Genomic DNA, 9,805 nt, shown 5'->3' with positions numbered 1-9,805 from the left:
CCACTCCGCGGATTAAAGTTTTTTTTTTTGACCAATTTTTTTTTTTTTTTTTACCAAAGATTTAATTTTCTCCAAACTCGGATATATCATCTGGGGGTCCGAGGGGAGTCCAACGCAGTAGGTTTGGTTGAAATCGGGCCGGTGGTTTTGGAGAAAATGACCAAAAACCGCTCAGGCCATTTTGAAAAAAAGAGCCACTCCGCGGGTTAAAGTTTTTTTTTTTGCCCATTTTTTTTTTTTTTTTGACCAAAAATTAAAATTTCTCCAAACTCGGATATATCATCTGGGGGTCCGAGGGGAGTCCAACGCAGTAGGTTTGGTTGAAATCGGGCCGGTGGTTTTGGAGAAAATGACCAAAAACCGCTCAGGCCATTTTGAAAAAAAGAGCCACTCCGCGGGTGAAAGTTTTTTTTTTGACCAAAAATTAAAATTTCTCCAAACTCGGATATATCATCTGGGGGTCCGAGGGGAGTCCAACGCAGAAGGTTTGGTTGAAATCGGGCCGGTGGTTTTGGAGAAAATGACCAAAAACCGCTCAGGCCATTTTGAAAAAAAGAGCCACTCCGCGGGTTTAAGATTTTTTTTTTTGACCAATTTTTTTTTTTTTTTTTTACCAAAGATTTAATTTTCTCCAAACTCGGATATATCATCTGGGGGTCCGAGGGGAGTCCAACGCAGTAGGTTTGGTTGAAATCGGGCCGGTGGTTTTGGAGAAAATGACCAAAAACCGCTCAGGCCATTTTGAAAAAAAGAGCCACTCCGCGGGTTAAAGTTTTTTTTTTTGACCATTTTTTTTTTTTTTTTGACCAAAAATTAAAATTTCTCCAAACTCGGATATATCATCTGGGGGTCCGAGGGGAGTCCAACGCAGTAGGTTTGGTTGAAATCGGGCCGGTGGTTTTGGAGAAAATGACCAAAAACCGCTCAGGCCATTTTGAAAAAAAGAGCCACTCCGCGGGTTAAAGTTTTTTTTTTGACCAAAAATCAAAATTTCTCCAAACTCGGATATATCATCTGGGGGTCCGAGGGGAGTCCAACGCAGTAGGTTTGGTTGAAATCGGGCCGGTGGTTTTGGAGAAAATGACCAAAAACCGCTCAGGCCATTTTGAAAAAAAGAGCCACAAAGTTTTTTCTTTTACCAATTTTTTTTTTTTTTTTGACCAAAAATTGAAATTCCTCCAAACTCGGATATATCATCTGGGGGTCCGAGGGGAGTCCAACGCAGTAGGTTTGGTTGAAATCGGGCCGGTGGTTTTGGAGAAAATGACCAAAAACCGCTCAGGCCATTTTGAAAAAAAGAGCCACTCCGCGGGTTAAAGATTTTTTTTTGACCAATTTCTTTTTTTTTTTTTACCAAAAATTTAATTTTCTCCAAACTCGGATATATCATCTGGGGCTCCGAGGGGAGTCCAACGCAGTAGGTTTGGTTGAAATCGGGCCGGTGGTTTTGGAGAAAATGACCAAAAACCGCTCAGGCCATTTTGAAAAAAAGAGCCACTCCGCGGGTTAAAGTTTTTTTTTTGACCAATTTTTTTTTTTTTTTGACCAAAAATTAAAATTTCTCCAAACTTGGATATATCATCTGGGGGTCCGAGGGGAGTCCAACGCAGTAGGTTTGGTTGAAATCGGGCCGGTGGTTTTGGAGAAAATGACCAAAAACCGCTCAGGCCATTTTGAAAAAAAGAGCCACTCCGCGGGTTAAAGTTTTTTTTTTGACCATTTTTTTTTTTTTTTTTGACCAAAAATTAAAATTTCTCCAAACTTGGATATATCATCTGGGGGTCCGAGGGGAGTCCAACACAGAAGGTTTGGTTGAAATCGGGCCGGTGGTTATATCATCTGGGGGTCCGAGGGGAGTCCAACACAGAAGGTTTGGTTGAAATCGGGCCGGTGGTTTTGGAGAAAATGACCAAAAACCGCTCAGGCCATTTTGAAAAAAAGAGCCACTCCGCGGGTTAAAGTTATTTTTTTGACCAAATTTTTTATTTTTTTTGACCAAAAATTAAAATTTCTCCAAACTCGGATATATCATCTGGGGTTCTGAGGGGAGTCCAACGCAGAAGGTTTGGTTGAAATCGGGCCGGTTGTTTTGGAGAAAATGACCAAAAACCGCTAAGGCCATTTTGAAAAAAAGAGCCACTCCGCGGATTAAAGTTTTTTTTTTGACCAAAAATTAAAATTTCTCCAAACTCGGATATATCATCTGGGGGTCCGAGGGGAGTCCAACGCAGAAGGTTTGGTTGAAATCGGGCCGGTTGTTTTGGAGAAAATGACCAAAAACCGCTAAGGCCATTTTGAAAAAAAGAGCCACTCCGCGGGTTAAAGTTTTTTTTTTTACCAAAAATTAAAATTTCTCCAAACTCGGATATATCATCTGGGGGTCCGAGGGGAGTCCAACGCAGAAGGTTTGGTTGAAATCGGGCCGGTTGTTTTGGAGAAAATGACCAAAAACCGCTAAGGCCATTTTGAAAAAAAGAGCCACTCCGCGGGTTAAAGTTTTTTTTTTGACCAAAAATTAAAATTTCTCCAAACTCGGATATATCATCTGGGGGTCAGAGGGGAGTCCAACGCAGAAGGTTTGGTTGAAATCGGGCCGGTGGTTTTAGAGAAAAAATCTCACTGCTCTGCTCTGTGTGGTGCAGACACAGAGATAGAGACACACAGACAGAGAGATACACAAACACAGAGACACACTGGCTTACAGCTCATAATCAGCCTCTAAATGAGTTCATATCTTTGAGGGGAATTGTTAAACATCTCTAATAATTTATTTCTCTTACATACATTTCAGTTTATTCTCGTAATGGAGATTTCAGGATTTGGAGCTTCTTCATGTCCTGACTTTCGGCTTTTCCACCTCTTTAATCCTTTACTTTGAATGACTTGAACTTTTTCTCATTAATTCCAACAATTCAGGCCATTTCTCAACCTCTTCCAAAGGAGGCCTATTTTTGCTGCTTCCTGTCCGGAATTACTTACTCAAACTAAATAGAGTATATCTTCACAACTACAAGGGCTGTATAAATAATCTTGGTCTCAAAAGAAAGCTAAGACTTGTGAGATTTCTACATAAGTGTCAGAATCAAGATATGTGTTACTGTGTCAACATAAATTCATTTGGAACACAGTAGAAAATGTAATTTTTTTTATCTTCGCCTAATCAAAAAACACATTATTTAGAGTGAAAATTACCTTTGAATGAAGGATACTAACCTAATTGGCCTTGAAAGTTGTAAAGTGATATCTGATCATTATTTATGTAAAAGTAGATGCTAAAAAAATGAACCTAAGCAATTTTACATCTGTTTTAACACAGGCCTATGTCCAGGCGGAATTAGACCTTTCTCAGGTACCAGACAGGAAATATTTATTATATAATTATATTTCACTAATTTAAAATCACTAATAGTGAACTATGGTTATTCATTGCATCCAAATACAACTGTTTTTGAGTCATTTTGAAAATTCACCCAGCCTTTATACTATACAGACATCATTTCAGTGCTGCCCCCTAGGGACAGAAACAGGGTTTGGTTTTAGCACCATGCCACTCCACAAAACAGTTTTTGTCCTTGCCAAGGGTTAGGTCAGGATAAACATTGGCCCCACTATCTCCCTCCAGCATACAGAGAACCTCTTCTGCTGAAACTATTTCCTTTTTTCCGTTTGCCATTATTTTGAAAATCCAAGTCGAGCAAACATAAACAAACGTAACTTCCTGTGTGTGATTCGCGGGGATCGTTTTCGCGCCGTTTGCGCAGTTATACGGCGCAGTAATGACGGTGCAGAAACAACCCCAAAGATCGTATATGTCAAGAGGACACACTTCACTTCCCCCCTTGGTATGTTTCTAAACAGCCAGGGTGTTTGCTATGCATGACAAACCAACAAGCTAATAAACTAGCAGCGTTTTTTTCGAGCTGGAATATAACTTTTGACCGCAAAACCGCAAAGGTAAGATGCACTTTACGATTCTGTGAAGTTTATTTTCGCTACTCTTTGTCTGCTAGTTCGCCGAGTTTACGTCGCACTGTGATGGGGGAGACATCTTTGTAATCAGCAGAGTCTCTGCTTTCATATGACATGTCGTTTGTTTGGTTAGCATCGGTTAGCATGAGGTGGTGAAATGAGAAGAAGCACAAAAGTGGATTTGCGTTGTTTTTGCGTTCTTGTTACATGCCCATATGGTTGCTTGGGGTTTGAGCTGTGTTGTGTTTAGGTGACAATGCTTGGCATGGGCTTTTAGCTGAGTTTCTCTCCATCATTTTGGTATGCTAAATGTTAGTATTGGAGCTTCCTAGCGTGTGGAGAGATCGTCTATACTGCACGCAACTCAGGCTGCCCCCTGGCCAGGGGGCGCTCAGGTTCAAGAGGTAAGGAGGGTTAGGATTAGGGTCCAATTTATTCTTCCCTTCAAAGGATTCTAACTACTTCTATATTATTATACTTGTACTCTTCAGATATTGTTTCATCTATATTAGTAGGCTAATTGTTCAACAATGTTTTCAAGCCGTCAGTTTTAAACTTATTTGAGCAGACTCAAGCTTTTCAATTCATTCATACTATTCTTCACTAACCATGGCAACATGGTACCTGGTGTAGACACACACACACAAACACAGAGACACACACAAGTCACACCGGTTTACAGCTCATAATCAGCTTTTCAATGATTTCATATCTTTGAGGAGAATTTTTAAACATCTCTAATAATTTGTCCTGCACATATTTCAGTTTGTTCTCATAATGGAGATTTCAGGATTTGGAGCTTCATGTCCTGACTTTAGACTTTTCCACCTCTTTAACCCTTACATTTTACTTTGAAGGATTTGAACTTTTTCTTCCCGTTCCAACACTGCGGTAAAGTGAGCCGCCGTTTGCGAGATAGTGGTAAAGTGAGCCGCTGTTTGATTTTCGTTGCGCTCGCGCTATAGTAAATACGGTAGGCATGGTTCTCGAGCAAAGTGGAGGTCCTGAAAGATACATGAAGCCTATGAGCTTTTACTGGAGAATAATCACTTCCAAGATGAATCAACGTTTTAGTTGTATTTCACTGACGTAAGGGGGAGATAAATCACCTTTCATCGACATTTTATTTATTTATTTATTTGTTAGTTTATTTATTTTACTGTAGAAATATGGAGAAAAATTAATTAAAAACGACCCCTGTAATAAAATACATTCACAGTCTCACTCTACTTCTGGTATCATTTTGGTGGCATTTTACTGTAGAAATTTGGAGAAAAATAACCTTAAAGTCACCCATATAACACAACCCAGTTACAGTATGCTGACCTTTGACCTTAGGTCACATCAATTCCTTCATAGGTGTGTTTCTCATTCCTTTTGCATACTGTTCCTGACATCTCACTCTACCTTTGGTATCATTTTGGTGGCATTTTACTGTAGAAATCAGGAGAAAAATCATTTTAAAATCACCCCTATAACACAACCCAGTTACAGTATGCTGACCTTTGACCTTAGGTCACATCAGTTCCTTCATAGGTGTGTTTCTCATTACTTTTGCATATTGTTCCTGACATCTCACTCTACCTCTGGTATCATTTTGGTGGCATTTTACTGTAGAAATCTGGAGAAAAATCATTTTAAAGTCACCCCTATAACACAACCCAGTTACAGTATGCTGACCTTTGACCTTAGGTCACATCAGTTCCTTCATAGGTGTGTTTCTCATTCCTTTTGCATATTGTTCCTGACATCTCACTCTACCTCTGGTATCATTTTGGTGGCATTTTACTGTAGAAATCTGGAGAAAAATCATTTTAAAAATCTCACCCATAATGACTCAATCCCACTCACTGTATGCTGACCTTTGACCTTAGGTCACATCAATTCCTTCATAGGTGTGTTTCTCATTCCTTTTGCATACTGTTCCTGACATCTCACTCTACCTCTGGTATCATTTTGGTGGCATTTTACTGTAGAAATCAGGAGAAAAATCATTTTAAAATCACCCCTATAACACAACCCAGTTACAGTATGCTGACCTTTGACCTTAGGTCACATCAGTTCCTTCATAGGTGTGTTTCTCATTACTTTTGCATATTGTTCCTGACATCTCACTCTACCTCTGGTATCATTTTGGTGGCATTTTACTGTAGAAATCTGGAGAAAAATCATTTTAAAGTCACCCCTATAACACAACCCAGTTACAGTATGCTGACCTTTGACCTTAGGTCACATCAGTTCCTTCATAGGTGTGTTTCTCATTCCTTTTGCATATTGTTCCTGACATCTCACTCTACCTCTGGTATCATTTTGGTGGCATTTTACTGTAGAAATCTGGAGAAAAATCATTTTAAAAATCTCACCCATAATGACTCAATCCCACTCACTGTATGCTGACCTTTGACCTTAGGTCACATCAATTCCTTCATAGGTGTGTTTCTCATTCCTTTTGCATACTGTTCCTGACATCTCACTCTACCTCTGGTATCATTTTGGTGGCATTTTACTGTAGAAATCAGGAGAAAAATCATTTTAAAATCACCCCTATAACACAACCCAGTTACAGTATGCTGACCTTTGACCTTAGGTCACATCAGTTCCTTCATAGGTGTGTTTCTCATTACTTTTGCATATTGTTCCTGACATCTCACTCTACCTCTGGTATCATTTTGGTGGCATTTTACTGTAGAAATCTGGAGAAAAATCATTTTAAAGTCACCCCTATAACACAACCCAGTTACAGTATGCTGACCTTTGACCTTAGGTCACATCAGTTCCTTCATAGGTGTGTTTCTCATTCCTTTTGCATATTGTTCCTGACATCTCACTCTACCTCTGGTATCATTTTGGTGGCATTTTACTGTAGAAATCTGGAGAAAAATCATTTTAAAAATCTCACCCATAATGACTCAATCCCACTCACTGTATGCTGACCTTTGACCTTAGGTCACATCAATTCCTTCATAGGTGTGTTTCTCATTCCTTTTGCATATTGTTCCTGACATCTCACTCTACCTCTGGTATCATTTTGGTGGCATTTTACTGTAGAAATCTGGAGAAAAATCATTTTAAAGTCACCCCTATAACACAACCCAGTTACAGTATGCTGACCTTTGACCTTAGGTCACATCAATTCCTTCATAGGTGTGTTTCTCATTCCTTTTGCATACTGTTCCTGACATCTCACTCTACCTCTGGTATCATTTTGGTGGCATTTTACTGTAGAAATCTGGAGAAAAATCATTTTAAAATCACCCCTATAACACAACCCAGTTACAGTATGCTGACCTTTGACCTTAGGTCACATCAGTTCCTTCATAGGTGTGTTTCTCATTACTTTTGCATATTGTTCCTGACATCTCACTCTACCTCTGGTATCATTTTGGTGGCATTTTACTGTAGAAATCTGGAGAAAAATCATTTTAAAGTCACCCCTATAACACAACCCAGTTACAGTATGCTGACCTTTGACCTTAGGTCACATCAGTTCCTTCATAGGTGTGTTTCTCATTACTTTTGCATATTGTTCCTGACATCTCACTCTACCTCTGGTATCATTTTGGTGGCATTTTACTGTAGAAATCTGGAGAAAAATCATTTTAAAGTCACCCCTATAACACAACCCAGTTACAGTATGCTGACCTTTGACCTTAGGTCACATCAGTTCCTTCATAGGTGTGTTTCTCATTCCTTTTGCATATTGTTCCTGACATCTCACTCTACCTCTGGTATCATTTTGGTGGCATTTTACTGTAGAAATCTGGAGAAAAATCATTTTAAAAATCTCACCCATAATGACTCAATCCCACTCACTGTATGCTGACCTTTGACCTTAGGTCACATCAATTCCTTCATAGGTGTGTTTCTCATTCCTTTTGCATATTGTTCCTGACATCTCACTCTACCTCTGGTATCATTTTGGTGGCATTTTACTGTAGAAATCTGGAGAAAAATCATTTTAAAGTCACCCCTATAACACAACCCAGTTACAGTATGCTGACCTTTGACCTTAGGTCACATCAATTCCTTCATAGGTGTGTTTCTCATTCCTTTTGCATACTGTTCCTGACATCTCACTCTACCTCTGGTATCATTTTGGTGGCATTTTACTGTAGAAATCTGGAGAAAAATCATTTTAAAATCACCCCTATAACACAACCCAGTTACAGTATGCTGACCTTTGACCTTAGGTCACATCAGTTCCTTCATAGGTGTGTTTCTCATTACTTTTGCATATTGTTCCTGACATCTCACTCTACCTCTGGTATCATTTTGGTGGCATTTTACTGTAGAAATCTGGAGAAAAATCATTTTAAAGTCACCCCTATAACACAACCCAGTTACAGTATGCTGACCTTTGACCTTAGGTCACATCAATTCCTCATCTTGTCTCATTGGTTTAATTCTTTTTCCCTCTCAATCTCACCCTCTTTCTCTCTCCCTTATAGAGTTGAAAGTCTGAATACCTGTTATTCTTGCCAAGTTTTTGTGTTCTGTTTCTGAACATACAACATACAACATTTTTCATTCTGGCATGTTTTGACTGTCTGAGGTCAGGACTTTGGACATTAATTTCTGTACTCTTGACTTGTCTTTGAATTTTTTTTCTTCATATCACAATAGCAGATTACAAGAGGATACAAAGGGCACACACATCTTAAAGCTTTGCAATTTATGACTTATTGCTCAACTGTCTAATTTTTTGTTCATATAAAAAGGTGTTGTCTGAATGTGGTGATTCTAAATTCATGTTAAAATAAAAGTCCAAGTGTATTACATAAGAATCTGTGTTTTTTTTTCACATTGCAATTACATGCTGCTCTGTTCTAAATTCCACAAAGCACATTTTGTTGTATTTAGTAGATTTTGTGAAGACTTATGTAATTTTAAACAAATCAGTTAACTGTAAAGTATTGTTAAAGTAATCTTAAAAAGCAGTACATACCGTGGTATATTTTCAATTACAATACTAAACAGTTGTTTTCATTAATATTAAAAATGTTTAACTTTACAGTAGCATAATGGCAACCCAGATGCCAGTTGTTTACTGTTTTTTTAATAAAATAAACAGTCCCATACTGTATTCTTCATTAACAGTTCAAAGCTGTAAATGTTCTTGACGTTAAAAAAATATAAATTTTACAGTAACATAATGGCAACCCAGCTGCCAGTTGTTTAATTTTACAGGAAAAATATTTACAGCGTATGCTGACCTATGACCTTAACGCTAGGGATGGGCATTTCGAGTAATTTTCTAACCGAGTACCCGAACCTGGTCCTAATCGAGTACCCGAATAATAAAATATACAGTATGACTCATAAATGCGCTCTGTCCATCAGACAGCGCATTGCTGACACAGCGTCGTCAGACAAAATATCAGATGGTTAATAAGAGTAGATTGGAGTTTAAGATGCACATATGAGTTTATGACTGGGAAAAAAAAGTTTCCCCTCTGGACGGAGCGCATTTATACCCCGGGATTTATTTATTTTTAATAATTAATTAATAATTAATTAGCGGTGCTTATGCTTTCGTGTTTCTTCCACGTCCTAGCAAATAAAATAAAAATGTATAGAAGCTGGTGTGTGGTTGGATTCATTACTACATAAAAAAACCCCATTGTAGAATCGAAAAAAAAAACGCAGCATTTTAATGTGGATGGTTATGTGGATGCACGTGAGTGAATCTTGATCGCTTTATCTAAAAGCTGAAGAAACCGGCACAACCCAAATAAGTGTACACTTTATATGATTTCTATTTAAACAATACGTGTCCAATAAATCGAAATGTCCATACAAAAACCATATTAACGAAGTAAGTTGATTTATTGAACAA

The sequence above is a fragment of the Trachurus trachurus genome (assembly GCF_905171665.1).
Source record: "Trachurus trachurus genome assembly, chromosome: 1".
Classification (NCBI taxonomy): Eukaryota; Metazoa; Chordata; class Actinopteri; order Carangiformes; family Carangidae; genus Trachurus; species Trachurus trachurus.
Note: the sequence above shows the minus strand (reverse complement) of the source record.